The 22451-nt window shown below is 36.8% G+C and overlaps 1 protein-coding gene across 1 annotated transcript in view; it reads right to left on the minus strand.

Moving 5' to 3' along the window:
* The window catches only part of LOC127619914 (tumor protein D52-like), a 206421-nt gene that overhangs the window by 56549 nt on the left and 127421 nt on the right, over positions 1 to 22451 (minus strand). The gene's annotated exons all lie outside the window — the stretch shown is intronic.

Genomic DNA, 22451 nt, shown 5'->3' on the forward strand with positions numbered 1-22451 from the left:
TTACATATATGCTTTGTTAGTATTTAGTAGCATTGCCTTTAAATTGTTTAACTTGGGTCAAATATTTTGGGTAGCCTTCCACAAGCTTCTCACAATATGTTGCTGGAATTTTGGCCCATTCCTCCAGACAGAACTGGTGTAACTGTGTCAGGGTTGTACGCTTCCTTGTTCGCACACGCTTTTTCAGTTCTTCCCACAAATTTTCTATTGGACTGAGGTCAGGGCTTTGTGATGGCCACTCCAATACCTTGACTTTGTTGTCCTCAAGCCATTTTGCTACAGTTTTGGAGGTATGCTTGGGGCCATTGTCCATTTAGAAGACCCATTTGTAAATGAGCTTTAACTTCCTGGCTGATGTCTTGAGATGTTGCTTCAATATTATCGACATAATTTTATTTCCTCATGATGACATCTATTTTGTGATGTGCACCAGTCCCTCCTGCAGCAAAGCACCACCACAACATGATGCTGCCACCCTCATGTTTCACGGTTGGGATGGTGTTCTTCAGCTCGCGAGCCTCACCCTTTTTCCTCCAAACCTAATGATGACCATTATGGTTAATTAATTAGACCAGAGGACCTTTTTCCAAAAAAGTAAGATCTTTGTCCCCATGTGCACTTGCAAAATGTAGTCTGTCTTTTTTATAGCAGTTTTGGAGCATTGGATTCTTCCTTGCTGAGCAGCTTTTCAGGTTATGTCAATACAGGACTCTATATTTTTAGATATTTTACTGTGGATATAGATACTTGTCAACCTGTTTCCTCTAGCATCTTCACAAGGTTCTTTGTGTTCAAATGTTCTGGGATTGATTTGTACTTTTTGCACCAAACTAGGTTAATTTCTAGGATACATAATGCATCTCCTTCCTGAGCAGTATGATGGCTGCGTGGACCCATGGTGTTTATACTTGCATACTATTGTTTGTACAGATGAACGTGGTGCCTTCAGGCATTTGGAAATTGCTCCCAAGGATGTACCAGACTTTGAGGTCCACAACATTTTTTTCTGAGGTCTTGGCTTATTTCTTTTGATTTTCCTACGATGTCAAGCAAAGAGGCACTGAGTTTGAAGGTAGGGCTTAAAATAAATCCACAGGTACACCTCCAATTCAGTACACCTCCTATCAGAAACGAATTGGCTAACTGTCTAACGGCTTGACATCCTTTTCTGGAAATTTCCAAGCTGCTTACAGGCACAGTTAACTTAGTGTATGTAAACTTCTGACCCACTGCAATTGTGATATAGTAAATTAAAAGTGAAACAATCTGTCTGTAAACAATTGATGGAAAAATGACACGTTATGCACAAAGTAGATGTCCTAAACAGCTTGCCAAAACTATTGTTTGTTAATATGAAATCTGTGGAGTGGTTAAAAAAATATTTTTAATGACTTCAACCTAAGTGTATGTAAACTTCTGACTTCAACTGTACAAAGTTAACACATGCTTGTGGATATTTGCATTTTATACAATTTTGTTGGCAATTACATCGTCAAACCTTATTATGGATAAATATAAAAAATACTTTGACCTTCTGTCAAGTTCACATAAGGAATCAAAAGGTCAAACAGCAAAAATCTAGTCATGCATATATTACAGTGCACATAGTAGAAATGCTTCTTTGTTAGTATTTGCAATAGAACTTGTTTGCCTTTTATATGAGAGAGTGAGGGCAACTACAACTCTAAATGTCTTTAATCACAATCAAGGTAGAAACTAGGTTTTGAGCTATCAAAAAAATATTTGAATGTGCAGTATTTTTTTTCTGCTGTCTAATGTTATGATGCTTTTGAATACTTCATAACTTTTATCTCTATGCTTTAGGTTAAAAGTTGAAATGAATTGCATGCTAACACTGTCGCTGGCAGCTATTTTACAAGATTTCATGCTGACTGTGAGGACAGGGGCAATTGCAACCTTAGATATGAAAACAAAATTATATGACTGAATTGACTGATTCTTAAAAAATATGTAAATTAACATTATTAGATTAATGTAGTAAAAGGCTATACATGACTTAATAGCTGATCAATATATTTTAGAAAAAGGAGTTAAGTCATTTCATATAATTATAGCAGTTTCAATTAAACATTTGCTTTGAACACTCTCCTCACAGCTAAAAGAATCATTACTCAATAAAAGTGAAAACTATTCAGTAATAAAAATATATACATGCTATTATTATTTTGATATATGCCCTACTGTGAGTTAAAGGGACAGTTCACTTACAAATATCAATTATCTTATCATTTACTCACCCTCATACCATCTCAGATGTGTTTCTTTTGTGAAAGTGAAAGTTGAGATTTATAGTAAAAAAAGGTCTTAAATATTGATCTGTTTCTCACCCACACCTGTCATATCACTTCAGGTGACATGGATTAAACCACTGGAGACACAAGGATTACTTTTATGCTGCCCTTATGTGCTTTTTGACCTTCAAAGTTCTGGTTGCCATTCACTTGTATTGTAAGGACCTACAGAGCTGAAACAATCTTCTAAAAATCTTGTTTGTGTTCTGCAGAGAAAAGAGTTATACACATCTGAGATGTCATGTGGGTGTGTAAATGATGAGAGTTTTCATTTTTGTGTGAACTATTTCTTTAAAGGTAGCTGAAAGCATGAGGCCAGTGCCATGAGCAAATGAGTCCACCTTGAAAGCATTATCAAATAAAATTGTACCCAGTTTTTCTTGGAAGTTAGTCACATTTTATTTGCTGTTTACACAGTCTAGTACTGTCACAGAGACGATGAGATATCTCAGAACAACTATTTCAGTGATATTTTTCACGGAGAAGGAATATTTTCTGCACACTATTCCATAAAAAAATCACTTACAGCACACAAAATCGAACTTTATACTATTGAAAGTATTGTAAGTAGTAGGCCTATTCTTGGTAAGTATTTTGCATTTAATAGCCTATATGTAAAGAGGTGACTGAGAAATTTAGCTTGATTGGTAATTTTTACTGAAAATTCATTTTTGAATCTTCTTCGCCATTGAAAACAGTCAAAACGTTTGTTTGCTGGCCTGCTTGGATATTATGGTACATCAATCCATCCAATAAATAATTTGTTTGAATATAGGTACAATAAGTAGCATTATTTGTACATAGCCAAAACTGTTTGGTATGATATCGTTTACTTTATTTTACAGTCCCAATTTTAGCCACTAGATGGCAGACAATTTCTTTTAATTTTAAACACTCTCAATTTTGCCACTAGATGGCAGACAATTTCTTTTAATTTTAAACACTCTCAATTTTAGCCACTAGATGGCAGACAATTTCTTTTAATTTTAAACACTCTCAATTTTAGCCACTAGATGGCAGACAATTTCTTAAAAATTTTAACACTCCAAATTTTAGCCACTAGATGGCAGACAATTTCTTTTAATTTTAAACACTCTCAATTTTTGCCACTAGATGGCAGACAATTTCTTTTAATTTTAAACACTCTCAATTTTTGCCACTAGATGGCAGACAATTTCTTTTAATTTTAAACACTCTCAATTTTAGCCACTAGATGGCAGACAATTTCTTAAAAAGTTTAACACTCCAAATTTTAGCCACTAGATGGCAGACAATATCTTAAAATGTGTAACACTCCCAATTTTAGCCACTAGATGACAGACAATTTATTTATTTTATCTCTCTATTCATATAAATTACAGCTGAATAAGTTCTACAACAAAACGTAATTTCCCTATGTAGAACTGACACAACGGGTGGAACATGTTCATCATTTCATTGCCTATTAAACTTGTATTGTTTTTTTTTATTAAACAAAAACTAATTGATCTAATCGTTTTGATTTGATAATAATTATACTTATTTAATTATTGTAATTATTGTATTTTTATGGAGATATTAATTAGGGTAACTTTGAAAATACCTTTCCAAAAGGTTATGAAACTATGTAAACAAAATAATTTGTCTAGATATTAGTAGATCTGTATATTTCACTTTAATTATTGATAGTGATTTCTAAAATCTTAAATTACAGTATAAATGTTTTGTGTGTGTGTGTGTGTGTGTGTGTGTGTGTGTGTGTGTGAGTGTGCACATAAGTTTGTTTGTTTGGCCAAGTTTTTTCATCTGAGCGAATGCTTGTGTATATGCGAGTGTGTGTTTGTTTATGCAGTGTGTGTGTGTGTGTGTGTGTGTGTGTGTGTGTGTGTGTGTGTGTGCTGTTCAAACATGCCCCTATTCAGCCACACACTGGCTCATTCTGCTGGCTGTGTGAGAATGGATGGTTGCTTTTGTGTGGGTGTCTGTCAGTGCTGCTGTGTGGAGCTGGCCCCATTGTGCCCGACCACTGTCCCTTATTGACACAGGACCTTCTCTTTGCCTGTTCCCATGCTCCAACCCTCTGGCTTGGCCTGTCAGAGGCTGAAACCGGATCCTTTGAGCAGTGTACCGGTTGCGCTCCTTCTCTCTCTCTCCTGGTCCTATTGTGTGCTGCTGTATTTCATTCTAAACTGTGGTTGGGCAAATTAAAGAACAGCAGGTAATGGTGTGGTCACAGCTGCAGTTGTTGACAGTGGCTTGTGGCGGCCATTTATTGAGGGCAGCAGTGAATGCTTGCGGTCAGTTTCCTTATCCTTTTTGTCTCCTGTTGCATGTGGCCGTGTCCTATGTGATGGCATAGTTTCACAGGAGCTGATGAGGTCAGATAGAGGACGGGGGAAAGAGATTGAGTTGGTTTTGAAGGTATGTGGGGAGATTATCGCCCGGGACCTCCCATACCGTCACAGGCAGGTGGGGTGGATTGCAGGTGTTAACTTGAAGAACAATCTCAGCTGCATCACACTGATTTGACTCATTGGTGATTTTTGTGACTTCAGGAGTTCCCTGCTCTTTTTTATTTAGTCAATAAAAGGTCATAATTAAAGCAATCTTCTTCTACCAGCAGTGTTGGCATTAGTGTTTTGAAAGGGTCACCTCATTCAATAGGTTTACTCTTTAAATTGACACATTTCTTACCATGCATTTTTCTGTGATTCACTAAATAGATATAATTCCATACAGTGAAACTGGTAATACTTTACAATACATTGTCCGTATTGCATTTATTACATATTATTTATATAATTATTTGCTGTAGTAATATCAAGAACAAAGTGTACATACATGCAGCTTTAACAACTTAACAATTACATATTTACTAATTAAATGTTGTTATAACCATTGTTATAGTGATTAGTTACTGTAATCTAATAACATTTAGTCAAAAACGTTTTGTAACACATTACATTTAAAATTCTTGTAATCTGATTACAGTTACTGAATTTAAATTAGTATTATTAGTAGACATGTCAAAAAATATTGATATATCAATTATTGATGGGCATATTATATTAATTATATATTTTTAAAGGAATAAATACATTAACATTAGCTGACATTTAAATTAAAAGCCTAATTTGTGTGCTTTCCAATTCACTCAGTTTGGCTTATCTTTAATGTCTAGCGTAGTAGTGTTAGGAGAACACAAGGGGGTGATATAACTTACTGAAGCAGGTCACAAGGCACAGGTATCACAACATAGGATGTAAACACATAAACACAATATATCATCCAGTAATGGCTAGAGTAAATAATCTTTGACCTTTGATATTGATTTGGGTCAAATTTAATGGAAAACTATTTGGACTTTTCCACTGTACGGTACAATTCGACTCGACTCTGCTCGCTTTTTGGGGGTTTTCACTATGGATAGTACCTGGTACCTGATACTTTTTTTACAAAAGTATCAGGTACCACTTTTACATCAGGTACCACTTTTACAAAACAACCAGCATTGTGGATGACCCCACACACCCCTCACACAAACTCTTCACCCTCCTGCCGTCTGGCAAGAAGTACCGAAGCATTCGGGCCGTCACGGCCAGACTGTGTAACAGCTTCTTCCACCAAGCCATTAGACTCCTCAATACTCAGAGACTGCACTGACACACACACACACACACACACACACACACGTGTCCTTAGTTGCACTTTAATTATTGTCACTTTATACCTGGCTGCTACCTCAATAACTGATATGTGCATAGAACACTATCGCATAGTATGTTATGTTTGTTTACATTTGTCATTTTTAGAAACTGTGATCTTTTTGCACTACTGTGTACTGGTCGGCGCTGCACTGTCTCTCACTGTGTCTATTGTCCTGTTCATTGTTAGTAATTTATTGTACTGTCCCGTACTTTTTGCACACGTTTGCACATGCACTTTATATAGGTATGTTATTTATGTGGTTCATGTGGTTCTGTGTTTGTCCTATGTTGTTTTATGTAGCACCATGGTCCTGGAGGAACTTTCACTGTGCTAACTGTATATGGTTGAATGACAATAAAAACCACTTGACTTGACTTGACTTTTAGTACCACCTCAGTGGAGGTTCCAAGTGAGCCGATACGAAATGTGATGTCAAAAACCTGCAGATCACTGATTGGTCAGGGAGAATCGTCACTACCAGCATCACTAGATTTTCAACACGGGACATCAACTCGCTAGTTTTAAAGTTAGCAACAGCTATAGCAGTATCATTTGTTCATGCGACTTTCGAATTGTAAAAAGAAATGGCTGTGTGCAAAACCACGAGGTGGTCAATAAACGAGGTGCAGACGGTCCACTCGTTAGCAACGAACAAAACAAAAAATTTTCTCAGGAAGTGTCTCAGCTGTTGGCCACACAAAGCTACCACCAGACCCAACAGTGAAGGGAAAAGTAAAAAAAAATTTTTAAAGTGACTACAGAATCATCAAGGAAAATTGGAAGTGGTTTCACCAAATGGACACTATCTAGACCAGTGAGCAATTGCAGGAAGAGTGCCTGGCTCCACGATGGACGATGGTATGTTTTGTTATGTTAACTCTATACTCTGCTTGAAAGCTTCACTTTATTTAGTTGACCAGCTACTGGAAGCTTGCTTTTAAAACAACCAGGCCAATTTAACTGTTACACTTGTGTAAAATCACCATGTGACAACTGCTTTATGCTGCACAATGGGCTAGTAGCTAACAGCTAGCGGCTGTGTTATTGTTTATTGTTTTGTGTCACGTTTAAGATAATGTCATGACAGTAGAGGCGGCACAAATATGACGATCAGCCTATAATCCTACCCAAGTTGAGGCAGCACTATACTGCAGTGGAAAAGCAAGCTTAGAAAAGTAAAAGTGAGTAGAGTCGAGTCAAACCGTAACGTGCAGTGGAAAAGTGCCATATGTGAGTTACACTATGTGGAGCTACATATTTTTGATTAGCCTCGAGCCCACACTGTTAGCGTACATACCTTCATAGAAAAGAATTGATTTCAGCCAGTCACGTTTAGTGTGCAACCCCATTTAATTTACCCTGCCGCTCACACTTTACCAAAGTTGAGTTGAGAAATACATTTTAAAAGACAGACTATTGTACAAAGGGTAGCCCTATATATATATCTGAAAAATCCTTATAGCCTATATATCGATAATCATCGGAAAAATCTTCAGATTATGGATGCATGAAAAAGACGTAGATCCCAACCCTATTTATTATTATTAAATGCATTACTTGGGGTACGCATTTCTAAAATAGTACTATTTATGTAGAACTGAAAACATGAATTTGGTTCATATGTACGTCTCGTTTATGTGACAGTTGAAGGGCATACGCCCCATAATAATTCATTGTAAGGGAGAAACGCATGGTGCCGATGAGTGCATGACTTGTGTGCGACAGTAAACAATGTGGAAGTATAAACATTATTTTTAATTTGTTGGGCAAAAAACTAACTTTTTAGTGTAAAGTGTTTTAGAAAATAGCTTAAAGGTAAACTAATTAGTAATTTGATTATTTTTTGAATAAGTTATCAGTAAAGTAATATTATAAAATGTTATAGAAGTAATTATACATTTTTAGTGGATTACTTTTTAAGTAACCTACCCAACACTATCTATAACTCAGAACGTACTATGTATAATTACAGAGTAATAAGAAATCTAATGTAACGTGTGACCAATTAATTTGATGTCAGCACATCTGTGATTGGGTTTAGGAACGAGACCAGTACAACAGCACAATTGCAAGTGTGGTGTTGCTTTTATGTATCAGTTACTAACATTAAAGTATCTTACATTATAGACGCAATCTGACCATTTATTTTGTCTATTTTGTTCCACTAACTGAAATGGTCCCAAACAAAGCGAAACAGGATTTATATGTTACATGTCGCAGAGTCTGTCTTAATGCAAACAATTAAGTGTCCTCCTAGTGCTGTAATAAATATTATTTAATACAATTATAACGACTCGTGGAATGTCGCTTGTACAATGAGAAAAGAGGACCAGAACTAACAATTGTATATAACTGTTGTGACATCAAATTATATACAGTACTAAAACCTATGGATGCATCTTGTTTAATTGTGAGTTTGATGAGTATGTGACTGAGGTCAACAGCTGTATAGTTATCTCTAGATACTACTAGATGTATACAAATCTACATCATAAAATGTATTAAGTTGCAGACTTAATTTCTTTATCATGGGCTCTGCTGCTCTTGAGAAAGATGTGAGAAATCTGTCTCTTATAGATTTTTTGAAGGGGATACATCTCTTGGCCTAGGTCAAAAAGGCTGGTTTGGTTCACATGCTGTTGTGAAGTGTTGTGAATCATGGGGGTGATTTTTGAAGAGCCTGTTGCTTCCCTGCATTGGCACACTGGGGGCATTAGCATTTGAAAAAGGAGGAAATAAAGTTGTCAAGTTCATTCAATCTGCATGCCTCCTCCTTTACTCCTTTATTCCAACTGTGTTTTCCCCACTCAATATGAAGTCAAGGACAGGAGTGATGCCCAGTACCTCAAACACACACTTAATCAGTGGCGCCTGCAGCTGTACGGCTGTACACACTGTGCATACCATGAGTGCTCCGACTGACATGAGTAATTACTCCCATAATATTTCATCAATCATGAACTGTGACCCGTGGCAGTTTAATATGCCCAATTTGCGAATTAATAATTCTTTTCAGTCAGTTCTTTTCAGCGAATTGGTCAAACGGGCTTGAAAACAGTCTGAATCGATTCGTGATTCAGTACAATTCGTTCAGAGCTCTCACACTGAATCATTGGGAGCGGTTTCTCACACAGTAAAACAGTATCGATATTAAGAATACAGCGCTGGATACAGTGTAAATTTACCTACAGTCAGCTGAAACAAAAGTCTGTCTTTTTGAGAGGTAACTTTGAGAAACTTGAACTTGTGCTGTCATGTGAACAAGGGGCTGATCAAACGGAAAGTGTTTTTGCGTCCGCTCGTGCTGTTTTTTCAGCCGTTGTCCTTGTAACCATTCGCTAGATGGATGTCTTTTGAAAATTGCGTCACAAATCACTGTGTTTTTGGCATCTCTCACAGGAGCGTGCAATTTTAGAAGCCGCTTTAATTGAAAAATAACTTCTTCAACTGATAAAAACATATCTCAGGACACTTGAGTTCTGCTATTTGTTGTGGTTCTTTTGCTTTTTTAACGCGAGAACACGTCTGTTCTGAATGGTTACTGGAAGAAATGCTTTAGCCAATAGTTTCATGAACGCTACTCATACTCAAGAAAAATAAAATAAAATAAAATTCTCCTGGGTGAGCATGCCCCCCGACTCCCCTAGATATAAGGTTGTCCAAGCAGATTTCTGTGCATACCCTCAGATGAATCCTGCAGGCACTCATGCTTATAATAACAAACATAAATTGTGCCTACGAATGAATTTCTTTGCAAAACTTACATTTTAATTATTATTATTTATTTATTTTAAATGGATAAGTTGGACCAATACGTGCTCAAGTCATTCAATACTGTTTAAATAGCATCACAGGTTGATAACTCATGAAGCTTACTTTGGCTACTCTGAAGAATCTAAAAGTTTTGATTAAATTTAATTAGATTTATTTTACTTTTTGGTCAGTACATAATTCCCACAGTTCCATTTATGTTATTCCATAGTTTTGATGACTTTACTATTAATATAAAAACAATTATAATAAAGAATGAGTAAGTGTTTCAAAACTTTTGACCGGTAGTGTGTCTGTGTGTGTGTATATATAAATATATATATTGATGAAAATTCTATACATTTTTTCAAAAATTACGACTGTCCCAAAGTTGTGGTATCATTTCAACCACAACAAACAATGTTGGCCCTATATAGATTCAAGATTCTTATGAATAAAATCAGCTTACAAAAGTGTGAAAAATTAGGAATTTAAATAATATTAAAATATTATTTAGGGACTTTTCATGTCTTTCAGAAAAAAATGACAAAAATGACATAAATCTTCTTTGATGCATGTACATACAGTAAAAGAATGAAAATGTTTTATCGAAATAGTGCTAAAAGTGTCCTAAGTTGAAGAAACACCCTATTATTCTAAATTGCACAAAATATTAATCATAAAAAAGTTGGTGTGTTCACATTTTTGACTGATGCTGTATTAACACAAAATATGCTAATCAGTCCAGCACCCACTAACATTGCTTAGAAACTAAGAATGACTTGTTAAAGAATGCTGTCCAACTCATCTAAAGGTTTGAAGACGTACTCAGTTTTAAGAGTGTTCATGTATTTATATTGTAAGCACACACATAAGAAATATTAATAAATGTGTCAAAGTGTCTGTAGCTGGTTGATATATGCCATACAGGTGTGTTTATGTCTACAACCGTGCGTGTAAATGTGTGTGTGTGACATTCTGTCAGAGTGTGTTTGTGTACATAGCACAACTGCATATGTGAGCACTCAGCCATGTGTGCACATGTGTGTGTGTGTGTGTGTGCCTGACGAGGTGCTGGTTCCCACAGCTCTGATCTAATTCTGCTGTAACCCAATCTCCGTGTGAGCGCCGCTCGGCCAGCACTCTCCCTCCCACCGCTACTGTGTTTGTGTGTGTATGTGAGTATGTGTGGCACCCACTTCCCCTGCCAGTCCCCCAGGCCCCTCAACACAGCGGCTCGCCCGGATTGGTTTACTATGTCAACTCTGGGAGCGGGCGGCAGCAGCCGCACTCACATGCCCCGATGCATCCTGTGTGCACACCATTCTGACACCTTATATCTGACATTCAGCAACTGCAGGAACAAGGGAACAGCAGAAGGGAGGAGAGAAGGAGGGAGGCACGGTGGGTGGGGGGCATCAGATTTCGTGACATTGTGCCTGCCGGGACCATTGGGAAGAAGAGAGAGGAGATGAGAGTGTGTGTGTTTTTGTTTTATGTGTGTGTGTGTGCCGTGTATGTAATGGTGGAGTGGGGGTTCACAGACAGAGAAGAAATAAAAACAGATGTGGTGGAGTGTGGGAGAACTTCGTATGTGTGTGTGTTTGTGATGAGAGTGTGTGAGCGTGTGTGAGTGGAACAAAGGCTTGGCTGACTGAGTTAAATAACAGGAGTCCTTGAAAGAATGCTAGTTAATTATGGACCCCCAGGCCTTTGGTGGTGGACGCGAAGGGGTTCGCTTTGCTTGTTTTTTGAGCATGCATATGAGCATTGGAGGATTGTTTTCGCAGTAGCTCCAGCACAAGCACATAACAATGTTCAAAGTCTTACATATGCATTCACAGTGATATTAAAGGAATAGTTCACCCAAAACCGAAAAGTTCTGTCATTATTCACTCACACTCATGATGTTCCAAACCTGTATGACTGACTTTCTTCTGTTGAACTGGAAAACTGGAAGGGACTGGAAAACTCCAAAATGAACAAAAACGCACCATAAAGTTAGTCCATGTGACTTGTGTGCTATATAATTCAAGTATTCTGAAACCGCACATTAGCTTAATTTTGTGAAGGACAAACCGAAATTTTTTATTTACAGAAAAATCTCAGACTGGCTCCTTAAGACATGTTACAGAACTTTGATGTCAATTAGTATGTTTACAAGTGCATATAACATCAAACTACAGTGGGTTTTGCACTTACACATTTAAAAAAGACTAATTGTTGTTTTAGTCTGAATGAAATCCAACTTTTAAGTGCATGTAAACTTACTGAATCATACAGAATGTCATTGGTTTTTCAGAGTTTCGTTACTGATCATGATCTTTTGGATTGCGGTCAAAATCCCATAAAAGTAGTCCATAGGACTTGTGCACTTCATTCCAAGTATTCTGAAACCGCACATTAGCTTAATTTTAGAAGTTATTCACAGACAATATTGCCGCCCGCTGTAGCTGTCAAATCTCAATCATGTCATTCATATATGGTGGCTCATTGTGCTACTTTGATGTCAATCAGTATGTTTACATGTGCAGTTATCATTGAACTACAGTGGGGTTTTTTTGTTTAGGGTTAATTAGGGTTAAGGTTGGGGTTAGGTAAGTTATTCACTGAAAATCTTGCCACCCTCTGTAGCTGTTAAATCTCAACTGTGTCATTCAAATTTGGAGTCTCATTGTGCTACTATGATGTCAATCAGTACATTTACATGTGCAGTTATAACTGAGATATTTTTTACGTTTTGAAGCTACTATCTTCAATGGCGTACATTTGGCTTGAACATTAGGGGTTTCCATTGATCATTGTATAAATATGTGAAACTCTACACCCCTGAATGTATTGATCTGTCTGTCCAAATATACATGACACAATGTGTAATCAACAGTTTAGGGTGTAATCATTACTAAGTAATTCTTTTTTTGTATTTAAATTACTTATTCAATTAAAAAATGTAAGTAAGGGATTACTCTTAATTTTTCAATAATTTAATTACAGTTACTTCTGATGAAATTGTATTAAATACTTTATAGACTATAGAACAAATACAACAATAGTGAATTTAAAATCGAAATTTTATGTATAATGTTAAAATGTATGTTTCCCAATTTAATGCAGCCCCCTTAAATTCTTTGGCCAGTACATTAATAATTAAAAGATACATTTCATGTCTATCCTTGTATTTTTCATCTGGTCGAGGTTGATTAGAGTTTTAGAAAGTAATTAGTAATAAGTAATGCAGTTAATTTTCAGACAGAGTAATTAGTGCAGCAATCTAATTACACTGTAGAAGATGTAATTAGCAGTTAGTAATTAATTACTTTATTAGAGTTACTTACTCAACACTGGTAATCAAATATTAGAAGAAAGGAAATCAGCTGAGGAAGTGTTAAATGCATGTCACACTTCACCTCTGTCTTTCAGATTATGGGCACAACGCCGAGGTCAATTATAGTCCGATTAACATGTATACATGCTAGATGAAGCTGAGCTACAATCGCATTATCTAGATCTGTTAGTCTAACTTCTCAAAAATTGGGTTGGTACAGTTCAGCCGGACTAAAGCGTTAAGGTGACATTTAAAAATTGCTGTTTTATTACAAATGAAATCGAAATTTTAACGTGCATGTAAACATACTAATGGATGGCGAATGTCCTTTGTTCATGAGTGCTTCGTAACTGATTGCAAAGCACTGGAATGGAATATGTGGAATTAAAGCAATATTTTCATTGTATGAGATTTGAGATGTACAGTGGAGGGAAAGAGTATAACAACAATTTTTCGGAGCTTAACAGCATCAGTACCAATTCACTTACATAGCTTAGTAAAGAGCAGACTGACCATTCTGTGTTTTCCAAAGAAGAAATAAAGAAAGTCATGTGAGTTTGCTACAACCTGACAGTGAATAGAATATTTAAATTTCATTTTTGGTTCCTTTAATGTACAGCCTTATGGTGCACAGATTAAAAGGTTTTCTGTGATTGGTATGGTATATCGCTGCTGCCCAGCAACTGTTACAAAAAGTGCTCTGTCTTAAATCACTATCATCATCGTCTCATCTAGAGTAAAGACTCAGTTACACCGCTCACAGATCTGTCAGTCATAGAGATCTGTAGATCCTGTTCTGCATCAGGGCTTGTCTGTTTTACTTTGCCTCAGGACACACGCATACACTCACATCTCCTATTCCCAGCCACACTTCTTACGACCCTGTCTTAAACTCTTAACACACACCAACACACACACTAGTTTGCTCTCCTTTCCCATGATAAATAAACTCTCTCACACACTCCCCACATCAACCCCCTCCCAGAGCCCCCTCAAAATAAGCATTAGGTATTCACCTCCAGCCATGTCAAACAAACAACACACTCTTGTATCTTATATCCTTATCTAACGGGCCCACCTTCCCAGTCTTTAAACACGAGTATGAGAACAACTTTACATTTACATATCCCATAGCTGTCTGACTGTAATCATAAACAATATGATGGAATTAAGAGATTTCTGCATTATATCTGTATTTATACAGCATAGTTAAACTGTAGCACCCATTCATTTTCACACTGTGTGTGTTTGTATTTCTGTGTGTAACTCACTGTTGTTCTTTCTAGAAGTCTAGAAGTTTCTAGAGCTATGATGTACTGAGCACAGGTGACTGAGGACTATATGAGCTAAGAGATGAACCATCAATTTCTCAAGTACCTGTATGGTTTTCAAAAGGCTATATTTTGTGCATGCACATTCTAAATTTAAAGGTACTTTTAAGTGATTTGTTCCACTTTAAATGCTTTACATCTATATAAGTGATTGGTCATTTTTACAAATGTGTTTTAAGTGATGTGACATTAGACGAAGATGTCATTATTGTATGCAAAATATTTCCTGTGGGCAGATTTTTCTCTATGTAAACAGCTTAATGTTTTATTATCCTTTCCCTAACACATCTCATAAAACTGTTACAGGGTTTACTGGCTTTACATGGTCATGACAGGAGTTAAAAGATTGTATATAAGTTTGCATAAACATGGTTAGTATGCTAGTACATTATCACACTAGTCCCATGTAAGCACATACAAAGTCTCTTACAAAACCATTGAAACTATGTGCAGTTTAAAGGTGGTTCACCCCAAAATGAAAATTCTCTCATAATTTACTCACCCTTATGTTATCTGAGATGTATATGACTTTATTTCTTCTGCAGAACACAAACCAAGGTTTTTAGAAGAATATCTCAGCTTTGTAGGTTCACACAATGCAAGTAAATGGTGGCTAGAACTTTGAAGGTCCAAAAAGGAAATATAGTCAGCATAAAAGTAATCCATAAGACTCTAGTGGCTAAATCTATATATGTAGAAATGATATGATAGGTGTGGGTGAGAAACAGATCAATATTTAAGTTTTTACTATAAATATCCACTTTCACTTTCACATTCTTCTTCCATCTTTTCTGGAGATTCACAACATATTTGTTATTAACAAGTCCCCCTTTTGCTGGACAGAATGGAATGAGAAGGGAGTTGCTATGCTGGGTGATCTGTATGAAAATGGAGCTTTGAGATCCTTTGAAAATATTATACAGTGGTTTGGGATTCCCAGATCTCAATTCTTCAGGTACTTACAGCAGCGCCATCTTCTCTGTACCATCTTTGGGTGGTACTAGTATGCGGCCCCCTAAAATGGCAGACACTCTTGAGATGGTGCTTGCTGCTTTTAGAAAATGTCATGAAGCTTCAGCGTACTATTCCTGGCTAATTCAGAGTCTAGGGGACAGGGATTTAACATCTCTTAAGAAGTTATGGGAAAGAGATTTGAATTTAGTACTAGAAGATGGAGAATGGGGTAGGATTTAAAAAGACATAGACTTCACAAGATGAAGTCTATGTCTAGGGATGTAAGGGTGCGACTCATTCAAGGGGCGGGGTCATATATGGTTAAAAGTTGATTCCATGATTCCAACTTTTATTTTTGAAATCAATAAAAATTGTTAATGACAAAAAATGTATTTGTATTCAGCAAAAGAAAGATGGCATTTGGGTGAGTAAATGATAAGAGAATTTTTATATTTGGTTGAACTATTCCTTTAAAGCCAAAAACATATTTTACTCAAGTATGCATACACAGATGCGAGTGCTTGGCCAACATGTGGTCCAAATGAACATGCTAACCGTGCATTCTTGAGTTATTTTGTAACAAACCCCACTACTCAAGGGGGCAATAGAGTTACCCTCAAAATTCTGTGTCAATAAACTGGATGTATAATTATTTAGGTAAGTTTCCATAAATATATAGACTTTAACTTACTTGTTCAGCAATATTCTCTTCAAACTGTTCCAAAGCATGACAGTAGTCGGTTTGAAAGAGAAGCAGACAGTTCACATTATAGTGCCCCATGTGGCAATGTCGAAAATGCAACGTGTACTTGCATTCTATAATGAATTTCAGTCTGACACATTTTGTAACTCAAATGAGCATGAAATCGAGCTTGCTTAGCTAGAAGTGTTTGCATTTATATACTTGCATAGGTCCTTAAAATGTATTATGGTGTATGATCTTGCCCCATAGGCTTACATTGTAAGTGCATTACTGTAAACATGATTTCTATGTGTTCTAACAAACTGAGGGACGAGTCAAAACAATTTTCTGTTGTAATCTGTCTGGAATGAATGTTCAATAGAGTATAACTTACATTGAAACTAGAACAATGTGTATGTCAGTGTGCGTTTGATGATAGCTCAGTGAGTGACATCAATGACACATGTCTTGAGGGAGTCTTGGCTGTATTTAAACCGAGTGCTGAAAATATACACGCAGCTCCGCTTTTACCCTCCACAAGCTGACACAAGAACACACATCTCTCTCCCCATCTGTATATCCACCCTTGTGCTCTTTTCTTTGAGTCTGTCTAGTTTACTCAATCATCCACTCAAACACACACATGCTTAGCTACCCGTTTGACTGGGGTTGTGTCACTGGCCTGTTGCTTCTGAAAGCCCCCCTAAGGTCCGGTTCAATCGCACAGTGGCCCCAGCACTCGCCACGTCCCTTCTCCTCATTGCAGAGTGACACATGACAGCACTAACAGGGGTCTGAACCCTCACAGGGCCATTCAAGGCACTCGGTTTGATGCTGTGACTCTCAGGAGCTCCAGACTGGCATCTGAATGGGCGGAAAAGTCTAAAAGGCATCAAAACTTCTTGCCTCACTCATTGCATGAAGGTTGATGTGTCGTGAAATCAGTGAGTGACAATGATTTCTTTGACATTATTACAAGGCACTGGAAAACTTGATTATGGTTGATTAAGTGTGGCATTATATATTTTATCATTTAAAGAAATGTGGCATGATATAAAAAAAAGTTGTATAAATGTCTTTATTGATAGTATTGTCTCTATTGATAAATGATTTCCTACATAGCTGTGCTAGTTTCAAGTCATTCACTCTGTGGTCTCTTTCTTCATACATAATAAAATAGTTTCAACTCAAATTAATACTTCATGGCCATTTATTTATTTATTTGGTAAGTTGCCATGAAATTAGCTAAATAATGTACAGTCAGCTCATCATAATCATAAAATAAACTACAAAAGGATTTTTCTGGCTTTTAGTTCATTTCTATTAGCTTTGAGGACATCAGCATGCTAGTGTACTCCTAAAAGTTGACAAAATAAACTTTTAAAATGTACAAATATTCTCTTCTGGGAACATGGACCAAAAATATTGATGACTCAGCTTGCACTACAGATTTTGTTTGATCAAATGTTCTCTACAATGAGTATGTTAAAGCTCTTAATACCACCTGAAACCCAATAGCAAGAAGCAAATTATTGTTCACGGCTGTGACATAACTAAAGTCAGTTGGCTATTTTTTTAAAGGGATGGTTCCCAAAACATTTCCATATAGGAAATACACAACATAGTCTCATGACAACTCATAAGAATATTGTTTGTAACTTGGCTTGTACAAAAAAATATATGAATTGTATTCCCATAGAGAACAACCAATAAACAAATAGAATTCCAAATCTATACCATACTGTACAGGCACCAAATTAAACAAGCCTCCTATTCAACATTTTATTTTAAGATAAGACAAATCTGTGGACAAATTTGGTTACACATTCCATATTTATTTATGCAATACAAATGACTGATTTACCGTGTCAAGAAAAAGTTTGTGAACCCTTTGGAATTTGCTGGTTTACTGCATTAATTGGTCATAAAATATGATCTCATTACTTCAATTTTTATGGTCATTGTCCTGCTGCATCACCCAACTTCTACTAATCTTCAGCTGATGCACAACCATCCTGACATTATCCTGTAGGATATCATGATAAACTTGGAAATTAAGTTTTCCCTCGATGATGGCAAACGGCCCAGGCCCCAAAGCAGCAAAGCAGCCCCAAATCATGATGCTCCCTCTATTGTACTTCACTGTTGGGTGACTATCACTGATGTTTTCATGTTATTATGCGGTGCCCTTTTTATGTCATACCTAGTGCTGTGTGTTCTTCCCAAACAATTTAACCTTAGTTTTATCAGTCCACAAAACATTTTCCCAGCAGCGTTGTGGAGTGTCAAGGTGGTCTTTGGCAAACTTCAAGTGTCTTACAATGTTTTTGTTGGAAAGCAGTGGCTTCATTTGTGGTGTCCTTCCATGGATTCCATGCCTGTTCAATGTTTTCTGTATAGTAGACTCATGAACAGAGATGTTAACAAGTTCCAATAATGCCTTCAAGTCTTTAACCATCTCTCTAGGGTTCTTTTTTACTTCACTGTGCATTCTGCGGTGTGCCCTTTGAGTCATCTTAACTGGACGGCCACTTCTAGAGAGAGTAGCCACAGTATTAAATCATCTGCATATATAGACAATTTGTCTGACTGTGGACAGATGTATATCGAAGCTCTTTGAGATAACTTTGTAATCCTTTCCAGCTTTATACAAAGCAACAATTCTAGATCATAGGACTTCTGAGATATAGTTTTTGCAAGGCATGGTCCACATTAGCAGATGCTTCTTGTGAATAGCAAACTCAAAATGTTTCAGTGCTTTTTATAAGTCAAATAATTCTAACCCACATATTCAATCTTATTTCATTAATTGGATGCCAGGTTTGCCAACTTCTGACTCTAATTAGCTTTTGTTGATGTAATTAGCCTAGGGGTTCACATATTTTTTCCAACCTACACTGTGAATGTTGGAATGATGTATTCAATACGTACAATAACAATACAATAATTTGTGTGTTATTAGTTAGATCAAATTGTGTTTGTTCATTATTATAACTTCAGAAGATCAAACCACATTTTAAGATAAATTCACACATAAATGCAGGTAATTCAAAAGGGTTCAAATACTTTTTCTTTCCACTGTATGTAAATAACCTGTAATATGCTTCCTTGTCTCATTCACAAAAGTTGTTTTCCTATTAAAACTGTGGTTAGGTTTAGGTTTGGGTTAGAATAAAACTTCTCTATGGGAGTAAAATTTGCATGTGTTTGTGCGAGCCAAGTCTTCAAATTTTTTACGATTTTACATGCAATTTCACCCTTCTGTTTTATTATTAGGCCGACATCTTGTCATGAGACCATGTTAGAAATGTGTCAATACAGGAAACAAAATCTTCACTTGAAAAGTCATTTCATGAGGTGGAATGGAATAGGATGGCACAGTGCAAAAAGCAACCATGGTACATTCATGACATTGAATGCAACATCTGAGTCACAATCACACTCTAAATTAAATCTTGCATATTTTAAAGTGTATTTTGTGCAGACAGATAAAGAGAGCAGAGGTAATTAGGTTTTGCTGGTTTACCAAGGGTGTACGAGAAAAGAAACATAACTAATTTGTCACAAATGTATCAGAGAGAAAGGTCCTTGTTTCAGGGGCACCGGCTCTTTTCCCAGTGTCCTCTCTGTGCCAGCTGTATTGGCCCAGGAGTTCTCCGGCTTTCCCAAGCTCTAGCCTGTGGGAAAATCCACACTGGCCAATAATTGATTCCGCCCTGCCAGCTCCATTAGTGCACAACACGGTCAAGCGGCCAGTGATCTACAGACAGCCTGTTAGTGAGCAAGCGGCCCCTATCCCTCCCTCACCCCCCACTCTCTCTATCTTCCGCCTGAATTTCTTCAGTGCTTCTCTCTCTCTCTCTTTTGCATGTCTTGTAAAGTTGACCTTCACCACAATTAGTGGCTGTGTGTGAAACAGACTACCACCTGTCTGCAGGCCTGGCCACCTGACTGTCAATGTTCAGCCCATTCATATGCAGCAGGCCTGCTCATGCCAGCCCTGGGTACACACACAAACACACACACACACACACACATATGCACACGTGCATACGCATGCACGGCCGTTAACACTTTCACAGCCCTAGCATACTCAAATGTGGTTTGGCACTCACACAAACTATCAGATATACACTCATGAACAAGTGTCAACTCAACACTATTGCACACAACACACAGTCAGCACCCTTGCTCTGCCATACACTATTCATATCTAGCTAGGGACCTCCTTAGACACATAAATCCACAAATGTATGCAGATGCATGCACATGCACTTAGTTATCTGATTAGGCACATATCATATCATACCACTTTTTTTATATACAAGTTTGTATATGAAGCTAATTTGTATTACTGCTGATTAAAGGACATATCCCACCTCAAATGAAGTGAAACATCACTCCTGTTATTCAAATGTTTAAATGCAAAATACAGCATCTAACAATACAGATTTCACTCTCTTAAAGGAATATTCCAGGTTCAGTACAAGTTAAGTTTAATCAACGGTATCTGTGGCATGATTCATTAAAAAAAAATGTAACTTTTTTTTCTTTAAAAAAGTACAAATCTGGGTTAAAGTGAGGCACTTACAATGGAAGTGAATGGAGCCAATCAGTAAATGTTACAATTCTCACAGATTCTGAAATATAGCCAAAACAATATAAACAATATGTGTGTTAACACGATTTTAGTGTAATAAAATCGCTTTCTAAAAAGTTCTGTCCAATTTTAAAACTTAATTGGAATGATGACGTAATGCCGTAAACACTAAAACGACCATAATAATGGCAATTTAAACAAATTTACAGCTCAAAAATACACACGTTTTAACAGAAGAATTAATATAAGTGCTTTAATAAATTATAAGCTTCACATTTCTGCCTTTACACTCTTAAATAAATGGCCCCATTCACCTCCATTGTAAGTGCTTCACTGTAATTCAGATTTTTGCAAGAAAAGAAGGAACGAGTCATGGCAATCAACTTTATGCCACAAATGCTGTCGATTGAGCTAAACTTGTATTGAACCCCTCAATATTCCTTTAAATGCTGGCTCAGCAGTTGAGGCTCTGGGTTACTGACCAGAAGGTTGGGGGTTCAACCCCAGCACCACCAAGATGCCACTGTTGGGCCTTTGAGCAAGGCCCTTAACCCTATCTGCTCCAGGGGGAATGCTGTATCATTCACTCTGACCACAGCTTAACTGGGATATGTGAAAACAAATAAATTTCACTGTATATATGCAAAAATGTATGTATAATGTGTGACCAAAATAAAGACTTCTATTCTATATAGACACATGGCTAAAATGCTCACATCTTATTGGTTTATGGTTGGTCGGATGAAGAAAACAAACTAAAAAATGTAACTTGTTCTGTCATCTGACAAATTTTCGTCCACATTGTGAATAGGTCCATAGAAATGCTTTTTTCGATTCAAAGTCTTGTTCACAGCAAATACACATGTTTAAGTCTCCTCTGATATATAGGAAGTGTCCATCTGACTGACCATAAAATGACCATAAACCATTTGCTTTTTATGTGTATATCTGAAATCAAATTGAACTCAAAACATAGTGATATATGCAGTTGTGCTTAAGGAAATCTCCAGTAGCTGTCGTTGACAAAATTCATAAATATCTATCAAAGATTTGATCCCAGCTTTAGCAAATCAATAAACTAGTTCTTATTCAGGAGTGCTTATTTTTGCAGCTTGTAAACACAACTTGTTTTCTGCAAAACTGATCAAACCTGTGCACTCACAGAAATTGCTTAGAAGCCAGGCAATCAAATTGGAATTGTTGATTTCTGCCAGCTCTTGTCAATTTTGTCAGCAATATGCATCAGACAGTTCATGGGTGAGCAATTGAGGTTGAGACTAATCCTAACCCAAACCCTAAACCTATTTCAGATAGAAACTGTTTGTATGTTTAGAATGATAAGACATTCTTTACTTAATTTACGAGTCATGCATTTTTGACTTTGACACCCCAAAACAATTTTTGTTTGAATTAGATAACTTCTAGAGAAAGTTTTTGGCCATTTAAAAAGTATAAATATGTTAGAAACACGCATATACCCCAACACATTTCCCACTAAGCTTATCTGCCTCCTCACCACACCCTTTTATCTGACAGATCGTGCTCTAGTGTTGGGTCTGGCTCCCATTCAGTCCATGTGTACCCGATGGCGTTCCCCACAGAGCACCAATTTCATTTCATCACAATCATTTAGGCCTTTCATTTACATCAAAGAGCGACGCTCTTGCTTCTTCTGCCTTTCCGCTCCCTATTTTTATTCCTCATGGCGCTCTTTTGGCGGAGTTTGGTTTAGTTCATCATCACGCTATTTCAGTTTTGACTCTTACTGAATACTATTGCAATGCCATTGCAATGATTGGCAAACAGAAAC

The sequence above is a fragment of the Xyrauchen texanus genome, chromosome 26, assembly GCF_025860055.1.
Source record: "Xyrauchen texanus isolate HMW12.3.18 chromosome 26, RBS_HiC_50CHRs, whole genome shotgun sequence".
Lineage (NCBI taxonomy): Eukaryota > Metazoa > Chordata > Actinopteri > Cypriniformes > Catostomidae > Xyrauchen > Xyrauchen texanus.